General features: G+C 43.8%; 1 protein-coding gene and 1 long non-coding RNA gene across 6 annotated transcripts in view; one reads left to right on the top strand and one right to left on the bottom strand.

The window, feature by feature from the left end:
• Positions 1–12,832, bottom strand: part of TBL1X (transducin beta like 1 X-linked) — a 202,474-nt gene extending 189,642 nt beyond the window's left edge. Inside the window, exons 1-2 of one of the 5 annotated variants that reach the window (XM_074606827.1) lie at positions 12,780–12,832; positions 12,091–12,252 (exon numbers count right to left, since the gene is read on the bottom strand). The gene's annotated coding sequence lies outside the window, so the exon portion shown is untranslated. Of the gene's footprint in view, positions 1–11,420; positions 11,501–12,090; positions 12,586–12,779 lie in introns of those variants that run through there. The other 4 variants (XM_074606818.1, XM_074606867.1, XM_074606836.1 and 1 more) reach the window with 4 other exon arrangements.
• Positions 12,135–17,591, top strand: LOC141750911 (uncharacterized). The gene is made up of 2 exons (XR_012589820.1): positions 12,135–12,265; positions 14,285–17,591. It is a non-coding gene; the product is annotated as an uncharacterized LOC141750911 (long non-coding RNA).
• Positions 17,592–22,812: the final 5,221 nt, after the last annotated feature.

The following is a 22,812-nucleotide window of genomic DNA, read 5'->3' on the forward strand; positions in this document are numbered from 1 at the left end:
GAAGGAAGGAGTCAAATTTACTTTTTCCTTTTATAGGCAATTCTTGAGGAAAGTATAGCAATAGTCGTAATTTTCAGGACTTCTAAAAATTACAAAGTGCTGTTTATCTTTCTTCTTATGCACATGCACATAAAGGTAGAATACAGTTTATTACATTTCAATCTAAGGGATTAACATATTACTATTTATTTTTATTGGCAGTAAGCCCAAATACCCCAGATCTGCAAGACTGATAGTGAAAAGGAAAATATTTCAGGCCTCAAAGAGAACAGATCTATGGTCGCCTGGAATGTGTAAACAGCCAGAGCCTGTTTTACTTCCCACCCCCACTCTCACCATAGACACCTCCTCTACCTAACCCCTCCTAACACTAACTTGGAGTGCTGCTCTCAAGCAGAGGAGAGAACAGAAATGTAGTAACATCAAATAACAAAATTCTTGACATTTTGAGATGCAAGGATTTGGATTTACTGAAATGTGATGGTACCATATAAATGGCTGGAGTCTAAAACAAAACCAGTACTGCCTAAGACCACAAAAAAAGAAAAGAAAAATCAGTTGAGCAGGCTTGCTATGTGACAGACCTGATAAACACAAACTAAGGGAATCCAAATGGTCCTCTCTAGATTATTCTTTGTGCAACTAAATATCAGCCAAATCTGTGTTCTATCAGAGAATACCAATCACAGCCCTACATAAAATAAGGGATATTTTCATAAAAATTTACACAGTATTACAAAACTGATGCCAAAATTTAATGTTGCTATAAATTACCTTCAGTAAAAACAAAGATTATTACTAGGATAATGATATATACACCCACAAAGCAGTAAGCCATAAAAATAGATATCATCACATCCTTAAGTAGTTTACAATATAATTAGATCAGTGGCTTTTAATCCCTTTAAATTTGTGGACCTATAAAGATACCTTGTACAGTGAATTTGAAGAGAATGACAATAGACTTCCTTCCCCCTCCTCTAAAAAAACAATTTGTGTGTTCCCTAGCAGCTTGCAAGCCATGGTTTGAAACTACAGAATTAGAGAACTGGTAAATAGTGCTGCTTTTATTTACCTAGTAGCTTTAGTCTTCAAAAACAAATCAAACGAGAACACACAAAAAAAGAAAACAGCAATTAAAACTTATGAGCAAATAGCTGTGTATAGTGAGAAGCTCAGAAAACCTGAGAGAATAAAATGGAAAAACTTGAAAAAAATATATAGCATAATATAAAGTCAAACACTGAAAGGCAGTTTTGTAATGTTGTTTACAAATAATAGGTCACACAGCTCTCATACTTTTTCTTTCTTTTAATTTTGCTGGTTTTATGAATGCATTTGGCTAACATTCAAAAGAACACATCCATAGACTAATGAGGGTAAAATGCTTAAAATGCTGGCTCAAAGGAGACACAAGCAAACGGTCTGTCAGTGGAATATTTGCAAACAGTTGAAATCAATAATAAATTCAACCTAACCAAATGCAATGCATACAAACAAAAATTAAAAGACTGAGGCAACTGGCAATACATAAATGATGTTTCAGGCCACAGGGCATACTTTCTCACATACGTTAGCACATTAAATAGGCTGGCAAGACATTCGCTCCACTTGAGACACCAGAGAAATAACCATATGTATTTCCAAAGACAAAAATAACAATCAAGACAATGCTAACAGCATAAATAATTATATATTTATGTAAAACAACTATTTGTAGAACATCTGAGTCATCAAATGACAAAAAGTTTGTGTCACAAAATTTATTTTTAAGGTTAGAAAAATAAACTTAATGCTACTTCTGCATAATTTTCCACTGCATAATATCCTCTGTTGACATACACAGAGCAACAACCCCAGAGAAAAACAGTAAATTAAATACATACACTGCATCACCAGCACACAGACATTCCCATTCTGGGTTGGGGTGTCTTTTTGCATTTAGGAGCAGTGAAACCTTCGTATTTATTTCTATGACCAGCATCTAATACGATGAAGCACTGCACTACGCATTGTCAGGCCGCCTTCCAACTAAGCCTCCCTGGTGTCAACCAAGCGAGCTGCGGGACTCATATCTGCAGACGGCTTTGCTTAGCTGGCATTAACCAGTCGGCTGAGGTAGGCTTGGTGCTGCGGTCTGTACAAAGCAGTGAGAGCCAGACTGCAGAGATTCATCGCAGAACAGATTAGAAAAAGTATAGCTCCAGCCTCTGGCCAATGTAAAACATGTGGGGTATACCCATCGCTGTGTGGGAAGGCTGGCATGTGGTCTCAACAGAGGGCACAGCATTTGTAACCAACCCTTACGCAAAAGACAAGGATCAGGTGCCAGACCTGACGTGTTGGGCTTCTTATATGGTAGGTCACAGATGGAATAGGTTTGAGACTATACATGATCTAGACAGGCAGAGACGAGAGCATCCAGCCACTGCTTGCCAGTTGCTTTATGGGTGGCTGCTGCTAGAGTTTCTTAGACCTTTTGATGTGGGCTGGCCTAAAAAACTAAGGGCACTTGACTGAAAAAAGTCACAGGTTCCAACCATCCATCTAAGCTGGTAACTCCTCAGTGAACGTGTTCGCAACCTCAAATTGCTAAGTCTTAGCCTTTATACTGCAAAATATTGAGCCTAAGTAAATTTCAACACACCTCCTGCATATTTTAAGGAAATGGCTCTAAATCTTGACTTCATCTTTGCCAGCTACAGAAACTTCAAAGAACATTGGGAGGATTCAGATAAGAACGGTATTCAAAATAGATTGCGGAAGTTACACCATACAAAAAACTTCTTATGTGGGCTATGGGAAAGGAGATGGCCATCACAATCTCTTTCATTACAAGAACACTGACTGTCCGGACTAAAGCTAAAATCATGCACGTCATCCGTCGCTTTAAAAAAGGCTCAGAAATTTTTACTTATCAGTCAAGAATCTGCGCTGCCATCATATAAGGCCTGATCCTAGAAGTCTCCTGCACATGCCAAATACATTTTTGCAATATCAGGTCATAGCTATAACAGGATCTGTTGAATGTTCAGAACACAAATGTATCACCAACTCTGTCTTTGCTGGTGTTACCTGCGTATCCTGGAGCTGACAGAAAGAAAAATTATGAAACACAGAAAATATCCATTAAAATGAAACCTCTTAAATTTCACTGGAAACTCCAATAGTTTTCACTGGGGATGGGGGTGGTAAAAAAAAAAAAAAGTTTAAAACCAATTACAAAACTTCAGACTAGGAGACAATCTAATACCCTAAACCCCACTCCATTAGTCAAGAAACCAATTTACAGATTAACATAAGATTAACAAATTAAAGCAATCATTACTTCTAACTCTAAACTGACCACTGAAAGGGAGATAAAACTTTTTTTCATAGTTTTCTTTTGATACCTTGCTATCCTAATTTATAATTTGATGGAAAATGGGATTGTACTTTAGTAAGTAGAATTTTACATTCAAATTTTTTAATAAACTAGTGAAAAAATAAATTGACAATGTGTTTTGATTTTTAAAATTCTTCAAACTAGTCATTAATAAAATCTTCATAGTAGTTCTGTAGGATCATAGGCAGATACTTCACTATAAGCATAATGTAAATGATTTATTTATCCAGCTGCAGAAAGGAGTGCCCTATCAACTGTCTTGTAAAGATGTTAAGGAACAGATTTCTCCTTCTTCTAATAGATATATATTCAAATTTACTTCAAAAAAAAAAAAAGGAAAAATGCGTACTTCGAAAAAAAGAAATCTCCTAGCAATACAAATACAGAAGCAAACAACTACAAAAGTATTCACTATAATTATCTGAACACTTTTTAAATATGTACAGGATACAGGTCACTATATATTTTTAGTAAAAAGAAATCAAATTTATTTCTTTCATACTGGACTGCATGTACCTAAACACCTGCTGTGCACAACAAACCTTATCTACAAAGCCACCATTCACTGAGTATGACCAAACTGACAAAGTATAATTGCATTTAACATGTTGCCAATAGAGAACACAGAACTCTTCCATGCTTCAAGTGGGTTTTTTTAACCCAAACTATATGCTGTTGGTAATGTAATAGATACCATGAAGAATATATTGTTTACCCTAAGCAAAATTTAAAATAAAACATTTAATCCAGCAGTGAGCACATATGCAAACATGCAAACATGCAAAACAAAAACCAGACGCACCTAAAAAGCCATTGCTGTAACCACAAAATAACACTAACATATTAGAAAATACCCACATACCATGTACACTGCCATCATAACACTGAAGAAATACACAGGAGTGAGTGTTTTGAAGGCATGCCATCTTAGCCAAGAAAAAAAAATACAGTTCCCAAAATTCCTAAAAAATTTTCGTTGGCTACTTGACAGTCAGCAGGTTAAAACCACTGGAGTCTAGCTTTTGAGGTAACCTACTCCCACTCTTCTTCCTCCTTTTTGTAAACTGCCCATCATGGCCTAAGCTACGTTCTATTTTTTACCTAACCTCTACCCTGCATTACCAGACTAGGTAGTAAAGACATGATGGTAGTCTCCCAGATTTCATTCATCAGCCGTGACAGTCATCATTATATTAACACCTTAGTAAATTTGAGCTGTATGTAATAAATAGGGTGTTTCCTTCCATTCTAATATTGTATTTAAGGCAATCCTTTCAGCTTGCCTTATGTTTTTTTCCAAGCACATAAAATCCTGTGAGAACGAAGCTGGATGAATTTTTATGATAGACTGTCATGCACTACTTTTAAACTAATTGATTCATTTAAATTAACTGGTTATGTAAGATACTTATTGATAGAAGCAAATACAAGTATCAGAGCCAAACGTGTTTGGGTTTTTTAATATAAAAACAGATTCCTACAAGTGCAAATGAGCATTGTTAATAACTCCATCAACCCAAAAAAAAAAAAAAAGAACCAGTAACAGTCAAAATGGAAATAAAGAAACCTTGAATACCTTTCACAGAATGACACAAAATCTCTTTTATGAACATCATGCAATGTTATCAAAAAAATGTACCTGCCTGTTCTTTACTTTCATTTTTGAGAACTGGGATAGGAAGGAAGATGTGTTCCTCATTAGAATAATCCTCAAACCTGCCTTCTATTTGTGCCTTCCAGATTACATTATTTTAGTTTAAAATTCAACAAATTAAAAAGTAAATGACATTAACTACATAAAATTACAGAAGCTCTTATATTGAAAAGGACAAAACTCAACCCAAAAAGTAAAAAAAAAAAACCAAAACAACAGCAAAGTTAAGCTACAATGAAAGAGAGCTGAATGCATATAATTGGTAGCATTAACAATACCTTCTGAAAAAAAATCAGAAAATATTTGGTGTGTTTCAATCAATTCTATAATCATATTCCTAGGGGTCTAATTCATGTGTGTATATAAAAGGGCACAAGAAGAGTTAAGCTTGTTTTGTGACTGTAAAAAGCACCAGATAGATATCCTTGGAAACTAATCCCCACAATATGAACAGGCACTGCCTGTGCTTGGATTCTCTGTCCTACCCAGTCAGCAAAGCTCAACCCTGTCTGTGGAGAACGCTCAGGAAGAGGATAATTTTGCCTTGATCTCTCTGTTGAGACCGTGGTTTAAATTTTACTTCTAAAAGCAACCAAAAACTGAACAGAATAGATTAAAAAAAAAAAAAGACAAAAAAATGAAGATTATATCATTTTTGAAGTCTGAATGCATCCCTCAGCCACATATGGTACCTCCTCAGCTGGTCTCACCATGCTCAGTCAGATGTACAAGCACAGTATTCATCCACTCCTGACTTTGCCTCATTTCAGCAAGCACATCGTTAAAGGGTGCTGCAACTCTGTCTTCTCCCAAAACCTGACATCCAGCCTGGCACAGTCCTACATATATTTTGCTGGCTTTGCATCACCTCGGATGCTGCTGACTGAAGCCTGAAACCTGAGCATATCCTAGTTCAGGGTTTAAGAGCATATTCAACACACTCCAGCACCCTTCTCCAACCTCAGGGTGACTCCTTTTTTCTGCAAAGCTACTTTTCAGACTACCTTAAGACTAGCTACGTACCTGTATGTACCTGTGCATGCATGCACATAGGGCAATTAGCGTAGTTCATTTTAAACAATACCTGTGAAATTTAACACTGGTCAACAATCCCAACTGAGCCTATGTGCTAACAAAAGTCTTAATACTAATGGGTCTCTGGACACGCGCATATCCTCTGCCAGTAGCAACTAGACTAAAACCACTGGCATAGACAACACTGAAACAATCATTTGGTTATAACAATTCCTAATTCTAAGTTACCAATATACATGGATTTGCAAAAAATCTGTATTTTTACTTCACTTAATGTCTCCTGTATGTATTTACCGTATGCTGTGAAGGTCAATTCTTTTGGAAGAACGTCTTTCCAATGATTTTCCTGTAGGCTACAGGGTTGTGTTCAATTGGCACAAACTCATCAGTGGACACTTCTAAGCATGAAACACAACAGCAGCTATATACATGTCAATCATAACAATGCAACAACTTCCTTTCAGTGGTGCTATTATAACATGATTATTCTGTTCAGAAACATACATCATAAATAGTTGGTTCACTTTTGAACTATGGAGAATATTCTGCAGAGTGTCCATTCAATGGCAGAGGATTAATAAAGAGCTGATAGTGCTACCCAGTAAAATATAGCAGAAGCCAAAGTTGTGCATCCAGTGCAGTTTGCCGTCTTCAAATAGGAGCACAACAAATGTGTTACTCTGCAGAATGACAAAGGGAATCTATCCACCAAAAGAAAATCCTCTTTGTTTTCTTAAAGATACTGTCAAAGGATATTTCCAAGTATTTTTAATGCCTAAGGGAAAAACGTTGCTTCTTTGCTGTATCAATAATTTATTGCCGGTATGGGAAAGTTGTGTTTCAATCAGAAAAAAAAAATAAAATCACATTTGATGTTACCACAGCTTTCCACCTAACAAAATTATGATTTTATGTGAGAAAATGCATTCTAAACCCACTACATAGCAGTAAGAGGTTAAACTGTAACTAAGACTTGGGAGATCAAATGAAATTTAGGTCAGTAAATGCAATCGCATTTTGAATGGCAGTGGAGCAATGTATAGAGTGACTGCTACACATTAATGGAAAACACTGCTTTTTAAAAAGCCTTGTTTCACCCTCCAATGGCAAAGAGAGTCAAGAAAACTCAGCACTTAATTAGACAAAAGTATTTTGACTAGTGTGCGCATATATATATATCTCGTTATTAGTACTACTCCTCTGTTCACAAATAGCCCACAAGTCATGTCATCTAAACACCAAGAGGCACCATTTTGTCCATGTGTTTAGCTTACTGTGTAACTTCTCATAGCAAATGAGTAAGACTCAACACATAAGCCAAACTGTATTTATGCAATGGGCTTAGCTAAAACATTAAAAAAATTGCTTCTTCATGCTACAGTACTATTGCCATTATTTTGTATTGCATAGGGTTTGTCATAGGGTTCTTGGCATAAAATTCCGTTGTAACTTTGTATAAAATTACGACTCTTTACATGCACTCCAATTTAAATAGGACAAGCAGACATGTATTGATTGTCCATACTACAAATAGAGAAGGTCAAGAAATTGGCTTAAACACTGTGATGCCCCTTTTATTGCATAAAGTCAACAAGATAATAAAAGTGGAAGCCAAACGATCAGATGCGCCTAACCCCAAGCCTCTTTTGCTACCACAGTAATACCCGCAACCCAGAATAAAGAAAGGGACTGGTGGCTGGGACCTGGACAGAGGATTACAGAGGCAATGTACAGACTGCATGTACACCTACCTACTCTTCTCTCCACAAACAACAAATGAAGAAATCCAATACCTGCTGCTAGAGTCCAATATTTTTACAGCATCAATATCTCTTAAACTAAATACAAATGTCCGCAAGAAAAGCGATACAAGATGCCTGTGCTCCTTAACCTTTAAAAACTGGCGTGTATCCATAGTTAAACTTGCTTTCAGTTAAGCTAGCAGAAGGTATTTTTTTATTTCTATGGAATTACTGGATATCAGTAACTATCATTTATAAATCTCTATCTAGGATAAGATCTCTACACAAAAACAAAACTGGTAAGAAACGATAACCTTTTCTGATGAGATTGAACGCTCCTTATTTGATTCCCCCTAGCTTTTACACTGCCCTAACTTTGGGGGTATTCTTGTGTTTGTAAAACAAAATAGTGTCAGTTATTCTCAAATGAAATTCCATTATATTAATGACCAGACTGCCACAAAAAAAAAAGCGCCTTTAAATAAAGAAAAGAAAAATAACTTAAACCCTGTTTTTCACCTTTGGACGTTTGTTTCAGTATCATTAAAATGACAGATTTCATATTGACAGGAAGGCTGCTATTCCTATGTAGAGTCATAGTTCCAGTGTTTTTGTTTAATTTCAACCAACTTGTCCAAGTAGGCCATTTGGTAGAAACCTATAAATGGCACCCAGGGGGTCTGGGTTTTTGCTGTAAAGAGGTCAGCTATTTCCTCCTAACTAAAAATAGGCAAGAGGCAGGAGGGGAAGAGGGAATGGAGTTTAATTTAGCAGCTGAAAAAGAGTTTACAAAATTACTTCCATCTTGCCTCATAATGAAGATTATGAAAAAAAGGAATCTGCCCTCAAGAGTTATAAAACCTTGATCGTTTTATAGGCAGGCTGGTGTACATAATCTAAAATAATACCAGGCATTAAAAGAGTATATAGTAAAGAGAATGCAGGGTACAGTTCACATGTCGCAAAGGTGAAGGGATGCCCACACCCTCTTTGCGCAGATTTATGGGCAGCGGCACCGCCAGGTGTTAACAACTCTCCTCCTACCAGCTGAGGTCACACTGTTGTCCCGCTGATAAGCCACTACAATCAGCTGCTGTTCCCCTGAGTCAGTTTTTTCCACCATTTACCCTCTTGGCTTTTTGTCTCCCTCACTTACTTACTCGCAACCTTTTCAGGGCAAGAACCGTTGTCTACAATATTCCCCAAATGGCCCCAATTTGAATGGGGGCCCCTTGGCACTACTAAAATATAAACATCGGTTCAATACCAACTACATCATGAATTCTAGCACTGGACTCTCAAAGAAGCCAACAGAAAATAGCAAGAGCTAATGGCACTGAAGCACTCACCCACCCGCCATCTACAGCGATCGCCAGGCTAAAGGCCTGGGATGGTTTTTCCAGCCTCCACAACAAGCCGAATTCAGCATATAGCTAGATCTGAAGCGTATCACACTGCTGACTTATCTCAGCTACCGAGAAACAACATCCCTTCCATGCTGAAGGACATTCTCCTCTACTCCTTCCAAGTTTACGGATGTAGGCCTTTAATGACTGCTACTGCCAGAGGAATATCCATTCAGGAACCTCTTCCAGGAAGCACAGCGCATTAGACACGTCAAGTCTAATGGTCCCACTGCTGTGGAAATGGGAAAAGTCCGTCTGTAAATCAATGGGAAGACCAAAACCAGACAAACTAGCAGAGCAGAAGCCTGACAATGCCAGGCGCAGACATCCTTCCCTATCAAGGATTTAATTTATTTTTGCCCTTTCGACACTCTTATTGTGGAGCACAGAGGATACTTGCCACCCGCTAAGGGAAGAGCAAGCAGCATAACTTGCAGCAGTGGCATGGCAGAGGACATTGGAGTTATCTTACTTAATCGGGTGGGGGAAGGGCAGAGGATGTATTCAGATGACAACTTATCTGCACAGGGTTGGGGGTCTTTTTTTTGTCCTATGAGACCTGGACAGCTGTGTCGTTGCCAGTGTTTACACGTACGTGTAATTTTTAACTCTCTTTGCTTCTGAAACACACTTTTTCATCTTAGGGGGGAGAAAAAACAACCTTGGTTGTTTGCTTAGCTCACAGAAGGTGTTAAACTGAGATGACTTCAGCAACTCTGCTCAAACCTCCACCGTTTTTAGTGTTATTGCATGTAGTCCAAGAAAGATTTAATGTATTTTTAATGTGATAGCACCCTCCCCCTCTCGCTTTCCTTTTTCCTCCCACCCCCTCTACAAACGCTCTGTGGGAAAGCTTCCCTTTTTTACTATCACTGTCGTTGAGATGTTGCAATTATTATCTGTAATTGTTTTGCTGGGTTTTTTTAAAGAAAAAAAAAAAACAAACAAAAAAACCCCAAACCAACACCGAAACACACTAGGACAATCCTGCTCTCTTGCCAACAACATCTGCTATCACAGAATGAATATATTTGCTTCAAAACCTGCCCGGTGTCTCTGTGTTTGACAGTACCCTAACTGTAGGATGAGAAGAGGCCTAAATTCCGCATGTGCAGCCACATGGTGAGCAAGGTATATTATGTTAAATCTTGTACACGCCACACAAGCGGTGTCAGTTAAAGGATGGCTAATAAGTGGGCTAAGAAAGAAAGATCTGACATTGTATTTGTCACGAGGAAAGACCTTGTATTTATTACCTACAATCAGATTTCCCTCTGGCACAATATATTTGTTTTCATACTATTAGCCTAAAACACCAGTCTTGAAATTTTAATTTTACACTCCATTTTATTCAAATCATCACTTGAGGAGCGCTCTTTTCAATGGATTATTTCAGTTTTCTACAACATTATGCTTCAATATTTTCCTTTTTTTCGTGAAACACTCAATGAGCTCCACCAAACAGACCACTTCCCCTCCCCCACCCACACACACATATACACTTCGAGACTTGTGCGTCGAGAAAGGAAAAACGCCGTACAAGTCCTCGTGGAGAACCGCAAGAGACATGTTAAGACAACATAAAGGAAAGCCTTTATTCAGCCTAAACACCGACTTTGAGAAATTAACATGCAAGCCTAACTTTCAGGGTGTGGCTTTGTGTTTTTTCCCCTTTTTGTGCCGCGCAGGATGTCTATTCGAGAACCCAACAACATATAATTAAATAGGTCAAGGGTCACTCGCTTTACATCACACCACACCGACCCTGAGCCGCGCACCGCACCGCACCATCACACCGACCCCCGAGATCTCACCGGACTCCCCCAAAACGGGGTACTGATGACAGCGGTGGAGGGAAAAGTGTCCTCCACCGGTCGTGTGTGTGTGTCCCCACCACCACCCCGTTCCCCCGCAGGGACTGCACCGGGGCTTGGGCACACCGTCCTGCAACAAACTGCTGTGCAACAGGTCTGCAGCCCCGCTGCAGCCCCGCACCGCCCGACCGCCAGCCCCCCACCTCCGGCACCCAGCACCCCGCTCCAGCCCACCTCCTCCACCCCCCAGCCCCCTCCCCCCGCCGGGGGCTCCACCGGCGGCACCACCGGCAACGGAGCTGGCAGCAGCACAGGGCAGCGGTGGGGAGGGGGGTATGGGGGGCGAGGGGGGGACACGCACACACCACTAACTTGTTTACCTACTTGGAAGTAAACTTCGCTGTGCGGGAGCGACCGGCCCCTCCGCCCGCTGCTGATTCAAGCCCTGGCGATGAATGGGCTCCCCTCCCCCACCCGGGCTCTGCAAACTCCACACTCCAGCGTGAATACCTCGCATTTCCCACCCCCCCAACCCAAGCATTTCTCTTTTTTTTTTTTTTTTTAAAAATACATTAAAACACTATCTGAGAAGTAGGGAGCCGCTCCAGAAACTGCTCCCCCCTCTCCCCTCCCTGTCCCCCCCACCCCGGGGGGTCGGTCTGCTCAGGGCCAGAGGAAAGCACACCCACCACCCAGACGGCAGCCCTGCACACATCTCCCCCTCCTTCCCCCCCCCCCCAAAAAAAAAAAAAAAATTAAATAAGAAACAGACACTAAAAACGCACAGGTTCAAAAAAAAAACTTCGTCATAACAGGCAGCGCCTGAGCGACCCCCACCTCCCCCGGGCGGGTCAGGGGAGGCTGCGAGGGGACGCGGGTAGCGGCGGGCCCCGGCCGCCGGCTCCGGAGGTGGTGGTGGGGGGTGTGGGGGGAAGGGAAGGACGTTTGTCACCCTGGCGCAAGTGAGGAAAAAAAAAAAATAAAAAAAAAAAGGAAAAAAAAAATCCCAAAACAGTAAGGTCCCCAGGATGAATAATCCGCCTCGGAAACTCACCTCACGCAGCGGGCGTCCAAGGCGCAGCTCCCGCTCCGGCGGATGGGGGGGGGGGGGGGGAAGGGGGGGGAAGCCTCAACTTCGGCGGGTGGCGCTGGCGGAGACTTTCCCCTCACTTGCCGCGCATGGTGCAACTCCGCTTCCCCCGGGGTCCCGGCCAGCCTGCGCCCAGACGGTAAATCCCCCCTCGCCGCCGCCGCACACGCCTCCTCCCCCCCACCCCCCCCCCGCCCCGCTCCCCGCGTACGGGCGGCACAAGGAAGTCCCGGAGAGTGGGAAGGGGAAAGCGTAAAGTTTTGGGGGCAGAATGGCGGTCGGGGGGTGCCGCCGCTCGGCCCCGGCTCTGTGAGAACTCGGGGGGGGGGGAGGGGGTTGGGGACGGGACGTCGGTTGAAGCGGGGCCGTTGCGGGCGCGCGGCGGCGGCGGTTAGCGGCGCGCTGAGGGGAGCGGGCCGCGCCCGGGGCCCGGCCGCCGCCGCCGCCGCCACCACCACCAGCGCCGGGCGGGAGGGGAGGGCGGGGAACGGACGGGGAGGGGGTGGACAGCGGGGGGCGAGCGAGGAGGGCGTGGGGGGCGAAGCTTGTCCCGCCGCGCCCTCCCCTCACCCCCGCGCGGCTCCCACGCACACGGGGCGGGTGTCCCCGCCACCGCCCCGCGGGTGCCCTCGGGTGACTCCCGGCCCACTCGCCTCCGCGCGTCGTTATGGGTCTTGTTGCGCTTCAACACACACACCACCCCCCCACACACACACCCCCGAGCGCCACCCGTGACAGAAACACGGTGACGAGCCCAGCGCGCGCACATACACATACGCCCTCCCCCACGCACGCAGGGGACAGCCTCGCCCTCGCGCCGGCCCGGGGGCACGCGCTGCCCACCCCCCACCCACCCACGCGCGGCGCCCGCCGCGGGCCCGGCCGTTGGCGGCGGTTATTGCCGCCTTCGTTATTATTATTACTATTATTATTATTGTCATCATCATCATGACGTTCGGGGCCGGTGGGGGTGCAGCAGGCCCGGCCCTGCAGAGGCCGCATTGTCTGAGGCCCGGCGCGGAGGAACGCGTCACTATCGCGATTATTATCATTGTCATTATTATTAATTATTATCATCGTTTTTATTATGACGTGTGGTCCCGACACACCGAAGCGGGCAGGGCGCCACGGCCCGCGCTCCGCTGGCGGGGCTGGGGGGGGGAGGGGTGGTGTGGGGGAGGGGCAGCACCCGCCGGCGCTCGCGCTCCCCCTACCCCCACCCCCCCACGCTCCGCCGGTGACGCCGCGGCCGCGCGCGGGGTGACGGCGGGCTGACGCGGCCCCCGCCGCCGTGAATCAGCAGGAACGGGGCGTTATTGCCTGCCGGCCGGCCGGGAGCCTTGCGGCTCCTCAGCCTCCCGCTGTGTCCCCGTGTACCCAACCCCCACCCCGCCACCCCCACCCCCCTCCCCCTCCACGGGCGGCGGCAGCGCGCGCGGCCCCGCGCCGGGCGGATGATGCAACGCGTCCCGGCCCCACGTGCTGCCTTCCCCTCCCCCCGCCCCGGCGGCGGGCTCCCGGGCGTTGGGGGTTTGGTGGTGGTGGGGCTGGGGGAGGGGAGGGGGGGGGGGGGCGGGTGTTGGGTTGGTTGGTTGGTTGGGTTTTTTTTTTCCGCCTGGAGGGTCACCCGGCGGCTGATTGATTCTCCTTTCGCCCTGCCCCGTCACTCGGCGCTTGGAAAGTAAATAACAAGCTGACATCATTACCGCGCTCCCGCGGCGCCCCGCCGCGCCGCTACCGCACACCCGCCAGTAGCCGCGCACGCCAAAAAATAGATAAAAGTCTCCCGCCGCGCCGGCACCCACACGAAACACACGGTGCCCCCCTTCCCCCCTCCACGTCCCCCCCCCGGCTCGTACCTCCGCCACGCCGGAGCGGGGCCCGGCCCGTCGCAGGGGGGACCGCCGAGCTTTTTTATGGCGACCTCCCCTCCCCTCCCCCCCCGGCCCCACGGCTAATGTCACGAAAATAATAACATTATCTGGATGTTGCCTGGGTGTCTGCCTCGGGGGGGGGGGGGGGGGGCGTTGTATGGGGGGGATGTGTCTCATCTCGGTGACAGCCACACTCACGAGGCCCCGAAACTCAGGTTTATTTATTAATTAATTAAATTATTCCAAATGACCTTTCCACTTTTTTTTTTTTTTTCCTTTTTCAGTCTTGTTTTGACATTACAGGGAATTTCGTGCTCGTTGTACATTTAAGCCCAAAGCCTAGGGGTGGATGCGCTGTCACCGAGGGCTCTTACAGAGACTTATGACGTCACCCAAGGCAGCCCGACCAAGATGATGGCTGCACGCATCCGTCTAACTGTTGAAAGGGGAACTCTCGAAACGTTGGGAAACGGTTTTTGCGGGCTCGTGTGATGCGTCCTCGTGTTCAGAGCCTAGAGATCGCGGTGGTGCAAGGCCATCAGCGCTTGGACAGACGTACAAGCGAACGTCTCCCCTGCTAAGTAAGCTCCCATTCGACTTACTGGTTTTTTTTCAGAGCAGAACCTACATTAGATTTTTATTACTTAAATGACGTAAACAAATAAAACTCCCTCCAGATTTATAGTGAGGCGGCATTGATTTTTTTTTTTTGGTTCCTGCGCTTTTCGTTTGTTTGCTTTTTTAAAAAAAAGTCCCGTGGGCTTACAAATGAGGCAAACCCGTCAGAAAATGGTCCCACGTCAAGACTTGGGTAGCTTCCCAGGCTCGGTTGCCCGGCAAGGAGGCTTGGACCATTCCCACTCCTTCTGTCTTCTGCAGGGAGGGATGAAGCTTTGGTAAAACCAAGTGAAGCTTTCACCCCCTCCATTCGCCCTGGTCTTTGCCGCTCAGCCTGGCGAGGCTTGCTCCGTGCTGATAGCCATGTGGTTGCCACACGTGAGGTCTGCCTGGCCAGGAAGCAGTGGAGCAGGGGTATGTCCTCAGCAGCAGGTGAGGGGCGGCAGGACAGGCCTGTCCTGGCGCAGACATCCAAGCCCTGTCTTTGGTTTGTCATGCTCATCTGGCACTGCCTGGACGCTCTGGCTGTATTCCTACTACAGCGCCCGAACCTCCGGCTCCGGAAGCCACCACGGTCCCTGCTGGGCCACCACCCGGCCAGCTTGTCCCAGCCAGAACCCGGCCATGCATTCTTCTGCCAAGCAGGCTGGGAGATGGAGCTGGGCAAGGAAAGATGGGGTGGTGGGGAACGGAAGGTATTGTGATGGTGGGGAAATTACATTGCAACCGCACACGGACACAGTGAAGTGACTTTCACTCTTTTTAAACCGGGCACAACCTGCACAGTGTAAGCCCTGCAGGACAAGCGGAAGAGGGCAGTTCTGAACGGCCACAGCTGCCTACCTCTCCTCGCTTTCTGGACCTACGGCCAGTCCAACCGTCTGTCGGTAGCCCTGTCTGAGCAGTGGCAACAGAAGGCACGGTCTCAGCTATGCCCGGAGGCCAGGCAGGCTGCGGCTAGCCCCCAGGGAGACGAGGTTAAATATTGATGTAATGCTTGCCGAGAACTTAAAATGAAGTCTATCAAGGAAGGCGTTTTTTCAAGCTGTGCTTGGCTAAGGGGAGCAGCACAGAAACCATGAGAAAGAGTTGGGGGTTTTCCAATTAAAAATAAAAAATACCCCAACTATAAAGTGATGGTAGAGTAAAAGACAGAAGAATGAATCGCTGCTCCGGCTATTACAATAATTTTGGCCTTTGCGTAATGGAAGACCCCAAAGCGACCAGGTATAAAAGAAATCACCAGGTTTTCAAGAGTCTTGTTTTTTTCGGTTTCATAACTCATGACGCAGCGACGGTGATCAGTGTCAGTGCTGTGACCCTGCAGCTCCAAACGAAGGAAGCCAGAGCTGTGGTTTCTTACCCTCATTAAAATGGAAACCCAAACCTGAAACAATCAAAGTCAAGGGCTAGCAGGGCTGGCCTACTGTGGAGATAATGGGATCATAAGACAAAATATTTTGCATTTTAAAAGATGAAAGCTTTTGTTATTTTTCTAGTGCTTCATCATCGTCTATTGTGTTGGTAACTGTTTCTAACTGTGTTTTTCCCCCACACCGTGTTTTTCTGTTCTCCGACTATGCAGATAAAAGTAAGTTCTCTTGAATAAATGAAACATACAAAAATAAATAATTGGTTCTGCTTTTGTGTAGCTGCGGTTAAATAATTCTCCTCACAAAAAAAAGTCTGAAATACGGATTAATTATTTACTCCTGTTATGAACTATAAAAAATGTGGATCTGCTAATCTGCCAAGTTTTTAAGAGAATTAATTTACAAACTTTTCATACAATAGTGAAAACCGAACTGGTGTTTTAACTCGACTGGGTGCCTCAAGACTATTTGGATACAGCTGCAGTACGCAATTCTTATGTTGCAATATGTAGATAGTCTATAAACTGAAATGTGACATGGTTCTGCAACACTTAGAAATACGCCTAGCTTTCCTATTATGAGTTGTCTCACCAGACAATTTGTGGTAGGAAAGTAAAGAATTTTAGCACATTGTTGTTGTTGTTGTTGTTATTATTTAGCACATCTATGGCAGCAACCTTTGGTTTCTGTTTTGCGAGCGTCTTTACAGTATTTGATATTTTTCAGAGAAATGTTCTCATAGACTCAATCATGTGAGCAACGGCTCCGCAGCATCAAAAAAAGGTTTCTCATTTAGCCACCTGTTAATACCAAGAGTTTCAATTTTAAAAGGAAATTCTGGTTGACTAAGATATTTTCAGGAATTGAGACCATCACTGGTATTTTTTTTCTTCAAATATTACTTCATTGATATCTTTGGACCTGACTGAAAGCTTTTGCTTAATTCACGAGCACTTGTGCCAGCAGACCTCTTGAGTAAAACAAGATTATCAAAAATCAATAACCAGAGTGGGAGACCTCGTCTCAAAGTTTTTGGAAAGCAAAACTGTAAAAAATGTTTTGATTTTGCAAAGCGAGCATGGTCTCATCCTTTTTCTATCCTCTCTACCCTTTTTCTCTCCATAGTTTGCTTCATGTGACTTGTAATACCTGCGCTTTCTAGTGATGTTTTTTCATCCACCTTTTTGAGATGAGAAGATCTAGATTCCTTGGGCCCTAATAGGCATTCAGTCTAATCTAATAGGAATCCAGTAATTTCTGATAAGCATTTTGATGCTACTACACTGTTGCAGAGGTTGCAAACTGGGATGTACTATTCATAGTTTCTTCCCTGAGCCATTATACAATCAATGCAGATCTCCCGCTGCTTGGGGACACTGTGTTTTAGGTAAGCGTTAATGCCAAGTGTATTTTTGCTTCTTTATATAAGATGATAAGAATGTATTCAGTGATTCTTCCAAAGTGCAGTTGCAAAAATCTAAATAACTTAGGGAAAGACTCCGATTTACTGTATGGAAGATATTGTGTAGTATGTGGAACATGTGTAATTGTTATTACTTACGGTAAAATAAATCAGAAACTTTGATGTATGTAATCTACACTCCTCTGATCTATTTAGTGGGCTGACACGAAGGGCTGAGCTAGCTATATGGGTCCCTTAGGATCTTCAGATGGAACAGAGATTTTTTTATGTTGCTCTAATTTACTCTTAGAGACAGATTGGCCTCCTGCCAGTCTGGGATAGAAAGAAGAGGGAGGTGATCATCTCTTTCCTTGTCTTCCCTCATCCATGCAATGTTGCATCTCCCCAGCTGTGCTGAATTAGTGCCTGGTACAGCTTATGATTTCAAGCCTTTTTTTCCTCCCATGAAAGATTTTAGAAGATAAAATGGTTCTACCTAAGAGCTTGCTGCAGAGAGTGAAACACCTAGAGAATTAGCGGGATCGGATCTCCTGCAGAGAAGCCAGACTTACACTGAGGTTGTGCTATGTATGTGAGACATGTTAGCCGGGCATCATCTCCCTTAGGTGCTCAGGTATTCTGGAGGTATACGAGTCCTGAGTGTTGTGACAGTGCTGTCGGATGTCTCCCCTTGTCCTCTGAGGGTAACCTTACCTTCTGAGGTGAGGCCAGCAGCAGGAGCAGCCTCGCTAGTACACTTCTCAAAGTGGCTAAAGTGAGGTGGGAACCAGGAGCCTTCCCTTGGAGAAGACCTAATCATGGAATCACAGAATGGTTTGGGTTGGAAGGGACCTTAAAGATCACCTAGTTCCAACCCCACTGCCCTGGGCAGGGACACCTCCCACCAGACCAGGCTGCTCAAAGCCCCATCCAGCCTGGCCTTGAACACTTCCAGGGACGGGGCATCCACAACCTCTCTGGGCAACCTGTTCCAGTGCCTCACCACCATCACAGTAAAGAGTTTCTTCCTCATACCTAAATCTAAACCTATCCTCTTTCAGTTTAAAACTGTTACCCCCCCGTCCTATTGCTACACTCCCTCATAAAGAGTCCCTCCTCATCTTTCCTGTAGGCCCCAAATCTTCCTGAAGAGTTCTTGTCAATACAGACTATAGGAAGAGCCCAGTGGGAACTTTGCCAGGACAGCCTCAAGGAGATCCCAGTCCCTCGCACGAGGAGCACACACGCAGAGCAAGCCAACAAGAATTTCATGGAACAAGACGTGTCTCTGTCTAGATAAGCAAGTAGCTCAGCACAGGTGGGTAGGATGAAACAGTGGTTATAGGGACCAAACATCTGCATCACACCAACATCAGCCTCCAGATGCCTCTTGGGGCTGGGGGTGTCCAGCCCCAGGCTGGTCCCACAGACTGCCTGGCCGTGGTTGGCTGGAGCACCTTGGACACGCTCCTGGGGTGCACCATCTGGGTTAGTGTCAGCCAAAGGGAATGCAGTTCTCAAGCTCAGAAGCTGCTCTGCTCTGTGTACCAAAGCACAGCGCCGGGGGAGAGTCGGGAGATTCATTTCAGAAGTGCACTCCTGATTCAGACTAAGGCTGGTGTAGAGGCAGCCTGTGATAGTTCCCTGTCTCCATCGACATTGCGTCGTATAATATTTCACACTTTTAAAGGTTCCTCTTAATTCAGTGGGATTACTCAGGATTTAAAGCATGATTCACTGTTGGAAAATGCAAGACATATGGATTGCTTCCCTTGCCAAATGCAAAATTTTTGGTTCAAGAATTCTAAAATGGCTTTACACAATCTCTGGGGCTACTGAAGCGCGCAAAGTATGCTGTATCATTTCTAGATGCGAGCTGCCGTTTGGGGGAACAATGAATAGAGGGGTGAAGGTTTCTAAAGAAACTCATACACGTGATGCTAATGCTGGCAGAAAAGTGCCCTGACTGGGAGCGCCTCGTGTGGTGCCACGGCCAAAAGAGCTGCTGTGATTACTGGCAATGCAAAAAGGGACGCGTAAGGAAGGAGAACAGGGGTTAAGCTACCTCTCTGCTTGGCATTGGTGGTGTGGCTACTACTAAAGCGGTCCCATTCAATTATCTGCACTTCAAGAAGGACGATGATAAATTGGAGGGACTACAGAGAAGGTACTGATAGCAACGAAAGGACTGGAAAATGGCTTACTTTTAAAGATAGCAATCTCTTTAACTTATCAGTGAAGAAGTAACTCAACCCTCTAGAAGAGCCATCCTGTGGGAAAAGAGCTAGCAGACGACTCATCAATTTATCACGCAAATGTAGGGAGATCTACACCTCGAAGTTAGAGACAAAGCAGCAGGTTTTTAAGGACAGAGAAAATTAACTGGTGAAAAAAATGGTGTGGATAGTCTTTAACTGGAATCTTAAATCGAGCACTGCTACTGAATTTCAAAAGGCACCAAGAAGTCCTATGGCCCATGTTATGATATGTTCAGAGTAAACTATTGCAATGGTGCTTTCTAGCCTTAAAATTTTCAAATACGGACTTCTGAGAAGAGGCGTTTTTGAGAAGGCAAAATTCTTGGCTAACTATTTACCTATTGGGCTCCTGAATACAAATTTCCATTAAAACTGTTGTTGATATCCTGACAAGAGAGAAGTTTTACTTTGCCTTCCCAATTGTGTGCAAAGTGACTGTCTTTCTAATTTTAGCAGGACTAGAAATTGTTTGTAGAAAACAAAATAATCGTATAAAACAAAAATTTTCCCTGAAGTTTGGGGATTTTTTTTTTCATACTCCAAAAATTTTCTCTAAGACCTTATCCAAGAAACAGAAGAAACAAAGAAAAGTGTAATATCCAAACCCTTCTCTGTAGCAGTAAACCAAACTGTTACAAGGGCAATGAGTCAGACCTGCTTTTCAGTCTTCATTTCCATGTGGCTGTAGTTGACTTCGTACAGTTTACAGCCTCTGTTCACAGCATTCACAGTGCTCTACGTGGACATGAATAAAAATGCATGAGAGGGAGAAGAAACTCAGCTCATTTGCTACGATTAAATTTAAAACACAGTACTAGCAAATGTTTACAAGGCAGTATTATGGTATTCAAAATGCAGTAAGAATGAATATTTTAAAAATTCAAAATAAACTTCCTAATTCCACGCTTTGGCCATCTGTATTTAAAAACTGGGTGTTTAAATTAAGACATTCAGGTACCAAATCTATTTTTAGTCTCTGTCTCGTTCCCCTTGAAATCAACAGTGGTTTTGCCACTATTTCAATGGGAGTATAATAAGGCCTTTCACTTTCAATACCTTACAACTACTGGAAAAAACAGTGGACGCAACGGAGATGAATGCACCTCTAGTAAGTTGGGGTTTTTTGTACTTCTGCAGTTCCTAAATAACACAGTAGGGCATTTGAAAGACTGAGCAACAGGTTCAATAAATCAGTACAAATCTCCATTACAACCAAAATAATTCCTTATTTCTTTACTCTCTTTACACTCAAATCAAGTAGTACTAGTTTGTCTGTCAGTGCTAAGTGAGAAGTTCCACCCTCCCTCCCTCCCTCCCTCCCTCCCTTCCTTCCTTCCTTCCTTCCTTCCTTCCTTCCTTCCTTCCTTCCTTCCTTCCTTCCTTCCTTCCTTCCTTCCTTCCTTCCTTCCTTCCTTCCTTCCTCCCTCCCTCCCTCCCTCCTATGGTTCCTCCCTTTCATTGAACCCCACAGTGCTGCTTTTCTCTCACTAGTTTCAGGATTTCCTTTAACGTTGGTGTTAGAAACACAAGTTAGGCAAGATAATAGGAATGTGGTAGTTCCCGTATGCCCCTTAGCCATCTCCCTTGAATATCTCCCTAGTGTGGCTGAGTTTAACTGCGCGTTTTCAGGCTTCCGGAATCAGACTTGACAGCTTGGGCTTCAAACTATAGCTTCCTCTGCATTGTGTCATGGTAAATTTGTGACTGGCAATATTTTCACAGGCTGCAGTTGCTTTCGATTCCTCTGTGTAATTGGCTCTGTGTAGGCTGCTGGCTTTTTTCTTTTTTTTTTTTGTTTTCTTGATAAAGAGGGGTAATAGTAAGAGGACATAACAGATTACATTGTTTTGTATTTTCTGTACCAAGTTCTTTTGTTCTTTTATTTTCAAGACTTTAAACATATCACTTAAATTAAATTAAGATTTTGTAAAGAAGGATGCAGATCTGTGAGTCAACTTGAAATATTTTGGAACATTTACAAAAAATTACTCATTATAAAATTATTTCTTTAGTTGCCTGTAGAATAGAATTAGCTCATCAGCCCTAAGTTTTTCTTTTTTTTCTTTTTTTTTTTTAAAGGGATGCTAACCATCTAATGCTCACTAACTTAACTAAGTTACATCTCTAACTCTGTCAACCATGAAAGACTGGAGAAAACACAACTGAGATATGCAAGATAAGCCCAGAATTTTCATAAATATATCAAAAGTGGAACTGAAAGTACCCTTGGGTATATAGTGATTAAACTTACTACGGTTCTTTTTTTTTTAAAAAAAAAAAAAAACAAACCCAACAACTTTTAATTGAAAATAACAATTCTATACATTATCAAAAATTAAATGCTTTTGAAAGAAAGGTTAGATGGAAAATCAACATTTTTATACAAGTTCTAGTGTAACACTGATTGCAGTGTTTTCCATTTCTATATGTTAACAAATTTAGATCGAGCCTGCTGTGATAAGAATAGAGGCAGTGTCTTTGCATACTTATTGTCCATATTTGTACGTTTATTCACTTGCTTCCCTATTAGGACTTGAAGGGGCCTGATACTGAAATTACCCTGAGGCAAAAATACTTAAACCAATATGCAATATACAAAGGATTCTTTGCAGCTATCAGGTTAAAAAGATATCAATTAAAATGGCGTCTAATTTCAGCGCTGAGCGTTCACAGAATCAGCTTCAAGATCAGGGTGAGACCATGTTAATCATTCAAGCCGATTGCTCTGTAACTTTCCAGACAGAGAAAAGACTGTTGGGTTTGGGTTTTGGTTTTTTTTAAAGTCGTACGGATTCTCAGTTCTATAAATCCCAGTCCCTCCAGATGAATTTGGACTTAATTGGGAGTAAGAGCAGCTGCAAGATTTTCAGATATCACACAATTCTGTAACAGTCTACATTTGCACTCATCGATGTTTATATTTACTGTTGTGAGAGTAATGAGTAGCCCAGCTAGAAAGATTTATCTGCAAGCTAGAGCCGTGTGAGCCTTTGCAACTGGAGTGTGGTCACTAAAGAGAATATAATTACTTTTTATCTCTTTCCTTCACGCAGTGCCAGGAGAAGGTAACCAGCTTGCCTTCCATGAGGGTGAGCTTCCATGGCAGCTTCCTGATGGCTTGCAAAGGCACGGATTGCCTGAATCTTTCTGGTCGTATATAT

This window comes from Larus michahellis, chromosome 1 (genome assembly GCF_964199755.1).
Source record: "Larus michahellis chromosome 1, bLarMic1.1, whole genome shotgun sequence".
NCBI classification, from domain to species: Eukaryota; Metazoa; Chordata; class Aves; order Charadriiformes; family Laridae; genus Larus; species Larus michahellis.